The sequence below is a fragment of the Leucoraja erinacea genome, chromosome 32, assembly GCF_028641065.1.
Source record: "Leucoraja erinacea ecotype New England chromosome 32, Leri_hhj_1, whole genome shotgun sequence".
Taxonomy (NCBI): Eukaryota; Metazoa; Chordata; class Chondrichthyes; order Rajiformes; family Rajidae; genus Leucoraja; species Leucoraja erinaceus.
The window spans coordinates 680,001-693,365 of NC_073408.1; the positions used below are offsets into that span (position 1 = coordinate 680,001).

Sequence of the window (13,365 nt, forward strand, 5' to 3'; positions counted from 1 at the left end):
GAGTTACTCCAGCTTTTTGTGTCTATCTACAGAGTTGAGATCGTTCTGGTTGTAATATTCCTGCTCTTTATAACCAACTAACAGCCCAGAGTGAAGACTCTGTCAGCACAGAATGACCAGCAGATACTCCAGGTGTAGTTGGCCTTTAGCCCATGGTGTTGGGGCTGGTTCATTGTTTCAAAGTCAGATGAATGCTGGTGTTTACAAGCCAGGCACAAACAGAACAATCACACAGGAGGGTGCGTGCCAACCACTGGCATGGCCAGAGTCACAATGATTCACAGTCTGGACTCTGGCCAGGCTGATAAGCACATATTGGCATAGACCAGACAAGACAAACAATATTACTCTAGCACAATGGGGATGTGTTTGGTGAGTGCCACAAGACACACAACCTTGTGATCAGATCAGCTTCAGATCCCTGCAATATCTGTGCTCTGGTCTTTACACATTTACTCCCCAAAACCTACTTCATTGACCAGGTTTCTTACTTTGGCTCAGCTTCGGATAAAGAGTTATAGAATCATCGCGCAGACATGGGCCTTCCAGCCTCTCCAGTCCATTGGCAACATTCATCATGTAGAGACAAGGAACTGCAGATGCTGATTTACACCAAAGGACACAGAGTGCTGGAGTAATTCAGTGGGTCAGGCAGCATCTCTGGAGAACATGGCTAGGTGACTTTCAGGTCGAGACCCTTCACAGTCTGAAGAAGGGTCCTGTCCCAAGATATAACCTATCCATGTTCTCCAGCGATGCTGCCTGACCCACTGAGTTACTCCAGCACTCTGTGAAACGTCACCTATCCATGTTCTCCACAGATGCTGCCTGACCCGCTGAGTTACTCCGGCACTCTGTGAAACGTCACCTATCCATGTTCTCCTCAGATGCTGCCTGACCCGCTGAGTTACTCTAGCACTCTGTGAAACGTCACCTATCCATGTTCTCCACAGATGCTGCCTGACCCGCTGAGTTACTCCAGCACTCTGTGAAACGTCACCTATCCATGTTCTCCACAGATGCTGCCTGACCCACTCAGTTATGGTGCAGCAGCATCTATGGAGCTAAGGAAATAGGCAACGTTTCGGGCCGAAATCCTTCTGGAAATAGGCAACGTTTCGGGCCGAAACCCTTACGGGTTTCAGCCCGAAACGTTGCCTATTTCCTTAGCTCCATAGATGCTGCTGCACCCGCTGAGTTACTCCAGCACTCTGTGAAACGTCACCTATCCATGTTCTCCACAGATGCTGCCTGACCCGCTGAGTTACTCCAGCACTCTGTGAAACGTCACCTATCCATGTTCTCCACAGATGCTGCCTGACCCACTGAGTTACTCCAGCACTCTGTGAAACGTCGCCTATCCATGTTCTCCACAGATGCTGCATGACCCGCTGAGTTACTCCAGCATTCTGTGTCCCTTTGACATGAATCCATCACCAATCTCTCTTCCATTCTCCCCACATTCCGATCAAATCCCTCCAGATTCCACCACTCAATAACACACTTGGGGAATTCCACAGCGACCAATTAACCTACCAGCCGGACGACTTTGGGATGTGAAAGTAAACCCGGGCAGCCGGAGGAAACTGAGGAAGTCACAGGGAGAATATACAGACTCCACACAGACGGCCCTGGAGATGAGGATTGGATTGCTGGAGCAGTAAAGTGTGTCTGATTATGGGAAGTACTTTATCATGATTTACTTTATTAACAGCGCTGTTTCAATGTGAGTTATTGTTCTGTAAGGCAGAGATCTATGTCAGGAACAGAGTGTGTTTGCTCACCCTGCCAGGGGCCCACCTTGTTTCCCACAGGAGTAATAATCTGAGCATGATGACTATCTACATTGTAAACTCTTACTGCCCGAACACCGACATCTCCAACGGGTTACCAACCATGACAAGATTAGTCTGTGAAATGGGAATCTGGATGCACATATCATAAATAAAGATTACAAAGCGATAACAATACAAATGGGTAATTTGTAAACAATATTTAACAAACCACAGATTAAATAGCATTATCTCATTTGAGAAGCTTGTTCAGAATGTAGTGAAACATCACGATATCCTGGCCCTGAATGCAATGGAATACGTGTAGGAATCATGTAGGCATCTTGAATCTGACCATTCAATGCACCCCTTAATGCTCCCTACTCTGATTTTGAATGTGCAATGTATAACTAGGGTCTAGATTCACAGGAGCATTAGATTAGAGTTACTGCTGTGAGAGTAGAAACTGAAGTTGTGGTCTGTTAGAAAATTCCTTTTCTTGTTTCCAAATCCTTCCGACCGCCCGGCTCCTAATCTCCAACACCAACCGACAACCCTCTGGGATCTCTTCAGGTTCAGCTTCTGCTGCATGTCCCCACCAACACCAACCTTGCCTTCATCTCACTGGCTCCAACATTCTGCCCTGTCCCCCCTCTCATTCTCTGTCCTTCCCTCCAACTCCATTAAACTTAACTAAAAACATATTTATTTTATAAAACCTTCATTGCTGCCTGGCAGGGATCTTGGTCGACAGAATCTGCCCCCAGCTGTGTAAGGACACATTAGTTAATGTTAAAATGGTGTCTCGATCAGGTCAGAGTCTTAGTGGCTTGGAGCAGAGAAATGGTCCCTCGAATCCAGCAAGTCTGCACTGATCATCAAACACCAAGTTGTCCTCATCCTAGACTGATCCCATTATATTCCCTCAAGAATCCCCAGGTTCTCCCACCAGGTCCAAAGACACATTAGTTAATGTTTAATGTTAAAGACACATTAGTAATGTCTTTGGGACATGACTGAAACTTGGACACCTGGAAAACATCCATGGGATCGAAGGGAGAACGTGCAAACTCTGCACAGATAGCAGCCAAGGTCAGGATTGAACCTGCTCACTAGAGCCGTGAGACCCTGGTTCTACTAACCGCATCTCAGTGCATCATGGCCAAAACCAATCCTTCCGCAACCTGCACTTCAGGATAGATACGGGAAGATATTGTTCCCGCATGTTAGTAACATTGGCTGGGCAAAGGCACAATGAACGAGATGGGTTAGATATGCACGGAGCAAGGGTGGGCATGTAGAGATGGAGAGGAATCTGCAAAGACAACTCCATGGTGATGGGATGGCTGTGTGAATCAATAAAATAATGGCCAAGAAGGTCAAGGTTAGATGAACAGAGAAACTACTGGCCTTGAACTGGGAGACAAGATGGGCAGAGGTTCCAATTGACATTGATTACAGAGAATATGAGATTGGGAATAACAGAATAAAAGGAATTTTAAAGATTGAGAACTGTGGGATATCAGTCAGTGGACATCATCAAGGACCAGAACGTTGGGCAAATGATTATTATTATGGAATGGAATCTGGGCAGTAGGCATTTGGCTGAAGATAGTTTGCAGATGGAGAAGGAATGCAGGACCAGGCATGGTGTGTGTAATGGCAAGTCTGGCTGAATCCTCTTTACTGCAATAGAATCCAAGACCATTTGGTATCCTTAAGTGTCACCAGAGGTTTAGAATGATTAAGATTTTTTAAAACATACAAAAATGCCTCAATACTTTAATCAGTTTCTCAACTAAAGCATTTCCTAATAATTTCGACTAGATATTTCCCCTTATGTTTTGGGCAGCTGCTACACTGGATGTGTGGCTTGTCCCTCACACTGATTCTCTGTGTGTAGAGGGCAGCTCATATTTGAGGTTCCATTGCAGTGTGCCATCTGGTGAACATAGAGTGTGATCATTGAATGAAAGGTTAATGTTCAACTCATGATGCTTTAGATTGCTCAGTTGGAGCATTCATTGTGAGGTGATCGAATTAGTATTTAGAATTGATTAAATAATCTGATCAAATAGACAAAAGAGATTGTTCACTCCAATGGCAAGACAAAGGAGGCAGAATTGGAGAGTCATGCTTCCCACAAAGAGCAAGCTGCAAACATCACCAAACACAGCCTGGTCACTGTCACAAACTCCCATCTCTCAGGAACATCCAGACCAGATCCTTAACCAGGTGGGGACAGGTGAGGAAGCCGAGACCACCTATTCAGCAAAGGGAACATTAGTTTAGAGATATACAGTGTGGAAACTGGCCCTTCGGCCCATCAAATCCATGCCGACCAGCGATCGATCACCTGCACACTAGTTCCATGTTGTCCCAGTAATGCATCCTAGACACTAGGGGCAATTTACAGAAGCCCTCACACTAAACGTTATTCCCTTATCCTGTATCTGTACACAGTAAATGGCTCGAGAGTAATCATGTATCGTCTTTCCACTGGATAGCATGAACCAATAGCTTTTCTGACAATAAACTAAACTGAATTAATCTACAAACCTGTGAGTCTTTGCAATGTGGGAGGAGATTGGAGCGTAGAAACAGGGAGAAGGTACAAACTCCGTACAGACAGCACCCGTAGTCAGGATCGGACCTGGGTCTCTGGCGCTGTGAGGCAGCAACACTTCTGTTTGACCTAAAATAAAGTCAGAATAAAGAGGTCAAGAGAGAGAGAAAAATGTACTCATTAAGTTCAATCTTTCCATCAGTGTTTGCCCTAAGAGGAAAGTCTCTCTCCAACACACCAATCAAATATTCCCATTATCCAATGATCCCATTTACACACATATTGCCGGACAGATTGAGAATGAATTGGTTTGATCAGTAAATATTGCCTTTAAACAAATGACTCCATTAACAAGGTAACTATTGACTGACAGGTATTGAATGTTTAAATAGCTCCCGTGTACACCTGATGTTCCCAGTAACTTATGCTGAAGAAAAAATGCATTTGAACCGCCTGGAATTGGCTGTTGTTTGCTCTGTATTGAATGGTGAGTTGTTGGAGATTTTGTGTCATGTTCTGGGGCAGGGACAGCAATCTGGGAACAACTAACTATCTGCTCGTGGTAGCCAATGAATAGATCCTGCCCACCTGTGTGCACAGGTAATGTTCTCAGGTATCAGGCACATTCCATTGTACACTGACCCTTAACATTTGACCTTTAACATCTGACCCTTAACATCTGACCCCTGAACTTAAACCTACAGCCACAATGCGATTAATGTTCTGATTTCATTTACAAATCCAAATCTTTTCAGTATTTGAAACTCTTGATTAAAATGTAAATTCCAGGGGTGACAATGAAATAAATGGGGGTGTTCTTCAATGCTCACCTATATATATATATATATATACTTGATATGAGAGAGAGCTCTTTGTTATCTCAGTTAGGGTGGCCTGTTTTGGCCCATTGTGAGGGTGGTGTGCTCTGCTGCCCAAGCATGTCGCTTCATATCAGTTGGATGTCCATGGCTGGAATGTCCTACGCTTGGCTGCAGCAAATAAACGGAGACCCAAACATGTTGCCTGTCCAATTCATCACCAGGAACCATAAATGTTACAACATAGAAACAGGCCCCTTGGTCCACCGAGTCTGCACCAGCCAGCAATCACCCACACGCTAGATCTATCCTACACACACTAGGGACAATTTACAGAAGATAATTAACCTACAAACCTGCACGCCTTGGAGTGTGGGAGGAAACCGGAGCACCCGGAGTGGTCACAGGGAGAACATGCAAACTCCATACAGGCAGCACCCGAGGTCAGGATCGAACCTGGGTCCCTGGTGCCGTAACTACTGCTGTGTCACCCTGCCGCCCAAACTGTTTATAGTAAATAATTTGCCTTGTAGGTGTGTAACACCAGTACACATAGCCTTCTCCCCACCACCACCAAAATCCCATTCCTATAAAACTATGGTTGTGGTTAAATTAGAAATCTACAGACTTTAAATCCTAAATGGTAGCTGAAGCCTTCAAGCTAATGAAACACATTCTGCAATTAAAGAGCTTTAATCCACAGTGATGATCACAGGAATGTTGGATTGATGTTAACAAACATTTATCAGCTTCCATTTGAGGGAGCAAATCTGCCTTTTCCAGCGTGTGCTAAATGGAGTTACTGCGGGTTTTTGTGTCTATTTTTGGTTTAAACCAGCACCTGCAGTTCCTTCCTACACAACAACCTACAAACCGGCACGGCTTTTAATGTGGGAGGAAACTGGAGCAGCTGGGGAAACCCACGCAATCATAAGAACGTGCAAACTCCACACAGACAGCACCCGAGGTCAGGATTGAACCTGGATCTCTGGTGCCATGAGGCAGTGGCTCTACCCGCTGTGCCACTGTGCCACCTAAGGGAATATATATCTGATGACACATTAAGTTGAAGTCCCATTGTCTCTGAGCAACATACACAATTCTATTGCATTATGTCAAAGCTGATATTGGTTAATCTTAACTAATCAGATAGACTAATCAGATAGAAACATAGAAACATAGAAATTAGGTGCAGGAGTAGGCCATTCGGCCCTTCGAGCCAGCACCGCCATTCCATATGATCATGGCTGATCATCCAACTCAGTATCCCGTACCTGCCTTCTCTCCATACCCCCTGATCCCTTTAGCCACAAGGACCACATCTAACTCCCTCTTAAATATAGCCAATGAACTGTGGCCTCAACTACCCTCTGTGGCAGAGAGTTCCAGAGATTCACCACTCTCTGTGTGAAAAAAGTTCTTCTTATCTCGGTTTTAAAGGATTTCCCCCTTATCCTTAAGCTGGTATCTCTGTGTACAAGCTTTGTACGGAGTTTCCCATTGTATAACAGGGTCTGAAGTATTGTAGAGCAACTGAATGTCAGAATGTTTGAAGAAGGGTCTCGACCTGAATCATCACCCATTCCTTCTCCCCAGAGATACTGCCTGTCCCGCTGAGTTACTCCAGCTTTTTGTGTCTGTCTTCTGAATGTCAGGAAAGGTGTTTTATAACTTGTTTTATTTTTCCTAAGCTGTGAAGGCATTTGTTAAGGTTGACAAATGAAGGAGAGACGATTGTTGCCGGGCTGTTGGGGAAGTACGTTCTACTGGCAGTTATTGTGCGTTGTAATTAGATAGGCAATTCCACAGAGATCTTCACAAACTTTAATTGGAAAGCTTTGCATCTGAGGAGGAAATAATTAAGCAGAGATCAGTTATTAGTAGAGTCTACTTTAACTGTTCACCGTGTAAAGATGCTGTATCTCATTAAATCTTCATTGTTTTGAAATACAGTAAAGTACATTACCATCATATGAGGCTAATGAGGTGTGTCACATAACAACATTCAATTAAAGGTTTCTTGTACAATTTAAATACAATCCGGGCATTGTAAATAATCGCTCAACAAATACATGAGTGGGATTGTTTTTAATTAAAATTATTTCTTGTATGTTGGTGTTTTGTGCTGGACATCACTAACATCCTTTAGAGCACGTTCCCTTGGAACCGCACAGTAGTCTGTGTGGTGACGTTATTCTGCCAGTGCTGTTAGTGCATCGGCCCAATGAGCAGCAGGTGGAGCTGCTGCCGTACAGTGCCAGAGACCCGGGATTAATCCTGACCTTGGGTGCTGTCTATGTGGAGTTTGCACGTTCTCCCTGTGACCATGTGGGTTTCCTCCGACATCCCAAAGACGTGCAGGTTTGTAGGTTAATTGGCCCTCTGTAAATTGTCCCTAGTATGTAGGGAGTGGATGGGAGAGTGGGATAGCATGGAACTAGTGTGAATGGCTCAGTGGGCCAAATGGCCTGTGTTCATGTTGTATCTCTAAACTAAACTAAACGGCAGTTTGATTGAGTTTGGCCGAGACTCCAGAGATAAAGTAGAGGAATTTCAGAATTTTCAAGTTGAGGCATAGTTTAATGGTCAGCTAAAGTTGGTTGGTCAACAAATACTGGTGTGGACACCTGTTACCTGGGACACAGGTGGTGGGTTACACATAGCCACGTTTCCACAGGGAAGTGAGATGGCTGAGAACTGGAATAGCCATGGTTTGGGTGACAAGGCAGAGGTGAGGGTTTCAGCGGTGGGTCAGCTGAGGCAGAGGTCAGTTCAGTTTAGTTTATTGTCACGTGTACCGAGGTACAATGAAAAGCTTTTGTTGCGCGCTAACCAGTCAGCGGAAAGACAATACATGATTACAATCGAGCCGTTTACAGTGTATAGATACAGGATAAAGGGAATAACGTTTAGTGCAAGGTAAAGCCAGCAAAGTCCGATCAAAGATAGTCCGAGGATCTCCAATGAGGTAGATAGTAGTTCAGCACTGCTCTCTAGATGTGGTTGGATGGTTCAGTTGATAACAGCTGGGAAGAAACTGTCCCTGAATCTGCAGGTGTGCGTTTTCACATTTCTGTACCTCTTGCCCGATGGGAGAGGGGAGGAGAGGGAGTGGCCGGGGTGTGACTGGTCCTTGATGATGCTGCTGGCCTTGCCGAGGCAGCGTGAGGTGTAGATGGAGTCAATGGAAGGGAGGTTGGTTCGTGTGTGATGGTCTGGGCTGCAACTGTCCACAATTCACTGCAGTTTGTTGCCGTCTCGGATGGAGCCAAAACCAAGCTGTGATACGGAATCTTGACAGGACGCTTGCCGCGGTGATGTCACAGCGGTGAAGCCTGCAGGGGCTGTGTACGGTGTGGGTCGGTCCTGGACAGATGGGTTGGAGCTGATGGCTGGCAAATGGAGTGTGTGAGTGGGCTGTCATGACATTTGACTGATGTGAATGCCGCCTGATCTTTGAAATTAATAAGCTGAAGGTTATTTTTAGACCTGTCGTTAAAATCATATTGTGTGTGAACGTGCATGTATGTTTGCCCACGTGTGTATGGCCACACATACATGTGGAGAGATATCGGAAGCTGATAATAAATCATATGTCTAGGACGGCCCCAGTCTAACAGCACCCGCTTGCATTAATACAGCAGCATTCTAACTCTGTTAAATCATCGACACACAAGATGGAACATTCGGTTGTTGGGACGTACTACTTCATGTACACGGGACCAAGGCACACAGAAAGGTTTTGGTGCAGTATTTTGCATAAATACAATCAAGTTAATAGACAATGGACAATAGGTGCAGGAGGAGGCCATTCGGCCCTTCTAGCTAGCACCGCCATTCAATGTGATCATGGCTGGTCGTATACATGGCTGATACTTGGTGAAGTCTAACTAGATGAGTGGCAATGGTCTATTTAACCATGGGACCTGTGTCCACCTGTGCTTTGTAGCAAGGGCCATGGGATGGCAAAGACATTCATGCCCTCTGGAACATCAACGTAGAGAGGAGCACACAGGTGTCTCTGTCAGAGCTGCCAACTCCACCAGCTGAGGACATTGGTTGCTTGGATCACCAGGTGTATTGATTCCTCGTTGAATTGTTTGGACAACTTAGTTCCAATGGTGCCACTTGTCGACAGTCACGGAATGGCAGTAGGCATTGTGACATTACACAGACTGGTACGGTAACATATACCTCAGCCCAGCACTGGAGTGCCACAGGAGATGCCTCATCCTCAACATCCCTACCCATCTATTCTCTTCTCCCCAAGAATATAAAGTGCTGGAGTGAGTCCGTGGGTCAGGCAGCATCTGTGGACAGACGATGTTAAGGATCAGGACCCTTCTTTTGTTTGTTTTTTACACAGTGGTGATGGAGGAGGCATTTACATTATGTTTGGATAGACTGTATATGGAGGGAATGGAGGGATATGGGTGATGTGCAGGTAGATGTGTGATGGTCTTGTCTTCATGGTCACCACAGACATTGTTGGCCAAAGGGCCTGTTCTTGTGCTGGGCTGTTCTATGCTCTATGTTTAGTTAAATGTCATAACATACCATACAATACAACTATGTGCTTGATTATGAATATAAGTACAAGTCCATTTTCAGAATCTTATGCTGAACCTTCGGAAGCACGTTTCCCGTTTGTTTAAACCTCCAGCCACTGCCTGTCCCTGAGTGAAACCAGTGTCTGTGATGGTCTCCCATCCAAACACTCAGTACAGATAAAAACATTTTATTAGCAACAGATTTGTATTCCTACAGAATGAAGCATTTATCTCCACCTATGTCAAACTTAATACAAGTTGAACCAGATCTTTATGCATCCTGTGTGAAGCATCTTGTGTAGATGGGGAGCTAGATGTGCAAGAGGCTTGTACAGAAGCACTTTCTGGGCTAATCTGTTGCCAGAACTACATCTCATAAATCTTCTGCTCCTGCTGAGGAGAGACAGACAAAAATAACACTTGCCATTTGGTTCAGATATACGTTCAATAAAAGAGAAACTCTCGTTCACAGACGCTGGGCGTTGCTGCTGCCGTCCACACGGACATGTCCAATCCCCCGCTCTGCTTCAGTCTCACATTGGATGTACCCGAGCTCAGACCGAGGTCAGAAGCATCAACAGCACTGAGGCTGCATCTGGAGACGGTGGCTCAGGCAGGGGCAGTGGGGGGGGGGGAGGATAGTTGGGGGGGGGGGGGGGGGGGGGGGGGGGGGATATTGTGGTGGGGAGGGGGGGGCAGGGGGGGGGGGGGGGGGGCAGTAGGGTGGGGGAGGGGGGGGCAGTGGGCAGTGGGCAATGGGGCAGTGGGTTGCTCCCTTCCCACCCAACCACCCCCACCCCGGGTACTTTCCCCTGCAACCACAGGAGATGCAACACCTGTCCCTATACATCCCCCCTCAACTACATTCAAGGACCCCGACATTCCTTTCAGGTGAGGCAGAGGTTCACGCACCTCCTCCAACCTGATCTTCTGTCCCCTCTGTGCCAGGTGTGGACTCCTATATATCGGTGAGACCAAGCACAGGCTTGGCGATCATTCCACTGAACACCTCCGCTCAGCCAGCATTAATCTACCTATCTCCCAGTTGCCCAGTACTTCAACCCCCCTCCAATTCCCAGTCTGGCCTTTCTATCCTGGGCCTCCTCCATTGTCGGAGTGAGACCCAACGCAAATTGGAGGAACAGCACCTCATATTTCACTTGGGCAACTTACACCCCAGCGGTATGAACATTGACTTCTCTAACTTCAAATAACTCTGGCTTTCCCTCTCTCTACATCCCTTCCCATTCCCAGTTTTCCCACCAGTCTGACTACATCCCATCTCTGTCCCGCCCACTCCCCTGTCATTAGTTTGAAGAAGAGTCTCGACCCAAAAATCACCCAATCCTTCTCTCCAGAGATGCTGCCTGTCCCACAGAGTTACTCCAGCATTTTGTGTCTCTCTTCGATTTAAACCAGCATCTGTAGTTCCTGCCGGCACAGAGTGATTCTACATCATGTGACATTCAGAAAGTATTGGAGAATAAATATATAATTGATGATGAGAGGAAGTTCTCTAATTGACCAATGGTTTAATCCACTGTTAATCTCATATTTCCTTACGATGAGAAAGAGGTGATTGGTCCATTAAACTGTAAGACATCACTTGGAGCCATCTCATTAAATAACATTTAAACTTCTGGAAAAACTCAGCAATCAGGCAGCTTCTCATTGCCCCATTTCTCCCTCCTTGTTTCTCTGTAACCTATTCTCTGAGTTGTCAGTCAACATCCCACCTATGCATCCACTCTGACATTCCCACCAAGCAGCCATTTCTTACCACCGATCCGTACACTGTTGGGATGTGGGAGCAAACCAGAGCCCCTGAGGGAACCCACATGGTCACAGGGAGAACATGCAAACTCCACACATCCAGCACTGCAGCTCAGGGTTGAACCATGGTTCTGAAGATGTGAGATAGCAGCACCAATGGATGTGCCAGTGCCTTGAAGATGATGAGTCTTGTTTGGCATTGGTCCATGGGTGATGTCCAAGGTGTACATCTTCCACATAGGAGCCCAGGGAGAGAGTAGTGAATGGCCATTCCTGCCGGCCAGCCAATGTCCACATGCTTGAAGGGGAAGGGATACTGGCTCAGAAACTTCCCTCCAGCCTGCAGACCCAACCTGTTGCTGCTGCAGGGCCCCAGTCAATGTGTCACCAACCAGGATATCATGTGTAGCATCTGTTGGGATAGATCTGTCTGTAGGACAGAGACAAAGGCAGAAGCAGGCTTGTGTGTGATATACGTACCACACTGGCATTCACATAAAGAGTAGAGGTTAGACCAGCTACGGCAAGTCTTGGCTTGAATCATTCCAACTCAACAAATGCTGATCCAACACTAGGTAACGTTAAAGATCTAACAGCTAGTGGATCCAGCCCACCCTCTAGTGGAGAGGTGAGGAACATCAGGACTCAGATGGAAATGGACATTACACTTTAGGACACACAGAGTGCTGGAGTAATTCAGCGGGTCAGGCAGCATCTGTGGAGAACATGGATAGGTGATGTTTCAGGTCGGGACCCTTCTTCAAACTGATCCTATCAATGCCAGCAATACTAATCAGCCTGAGGCGGGGTCCCGGCCTAAAGAATGTGTATCCATTCCCCCCACAGATACTGTCTGACCTGCTGTTGTTCCAGTGAACATTGTAACTGCCTGTCCACTGAGCCTGTGCATACATTGGCTGCATTTACTACGAGGAGCAGGCTGGGACTCTCTTCCTTCAACCCCTGCCGGCCAGCCAATGTCCACATGCTTGAAGGGGAAGGGATACTGGCTCAGAAGCTTCCCTCCAGCCTCCAAATGGAAACAGACCCTTTGGCCCACCAAGTCCATACTATCCCACTTGCTCACCCACTCCCTACACACGAGGGCCAATTAGCCTCCAGACCCACACGTCTTTGCATCCACAAACCGGAGCACCCAGAAGAAATCCACATGGTTACAGGGCAAACGTGCAAACTCCACACAGACAGCACCCAGGGTCGATTAAACCCAGGCCTTTGTCACTATGAGGCGGCAGGTCTACCCGCCGTGCCGGGGTGCTGCTCCTAATGCAAAAACTGAAGCATGAAAAATGGAAACAGGAAACAACACATCACAGACAACACAGCTTCACTGCCCCTCATGGCTGCACCTACCATGGAGTTAGTTCTCCCAACCCCCAACTCCCCTCCCTCTCTCTCTCCCTCCCTCTCCCTCCTCTCTCTCTCCCTCTCTCTCTCTCCCTCTCCCTCTCTCTCTCTCTCTCCCTCTCTCCCTCTCTCCTTCTCTCCCTCTCCCTCCCTCCTCTCTCTCTCTCTCCCTCCCTCCTCTCTCTCTCTCTCTCTCTCTCTCCTCCTCTCTCTCCCTCTCTTCCTCTCTCTCTCTCCCTCCCTCTCTCTCTCCCTCTCTCTCTCTCTCTCTCTCTCTCCCTCCCTCTCTCCCTCTCTCTCTCCCTCTCCCTCCCTCTCCCTCCCTCTCCCTCTCCCTCTCCCTCTCTTTCCCTCTCCCTCTATTCCTTGATCTCTCCCAGTGCCGATGAAGGTATTTCCATCTGAAACATTGAGTGTTTCTCTTTCCGCAGAGGCTGCCTGACCTGCTAGGATTTTCCACCATTTCCAGCTTGCATGGGGCCAGACATATTGTTGAGTGTTCTACTCGTCCACAGCCA

The 13,365-nt window shown here is 46.8% G+C and overlaps 1 protein-coding gene across 2 annotated transcripts in view; it reads right to left on the minus strand.

The window, feature by feature from the left end:
• Positions 1–13,365, minus strand: part of zbtb16a (zinc finger and BTB domain containing 16a) — a 163,386-nt gene extending 150,021 nt beyond the window's left edge. Inside the window, exons 1-2 of one of the 2 annotated variants that reach the window (XM_055660500.1) lie at positions 13,291–13,365; positions 4,332–4,467 (exon numbers count right to left, since the gene is read on the minus strand). The gene's annotated coding sequence lies outside the window, so the exon portion shown is untranslated. Of the gene's footprint in view, positions 1–4,331; positions 4,807–13,290 lie in introns of those variants that run through there. The other variant, XM_055660499.1, reaches the window with a different exon arrangement.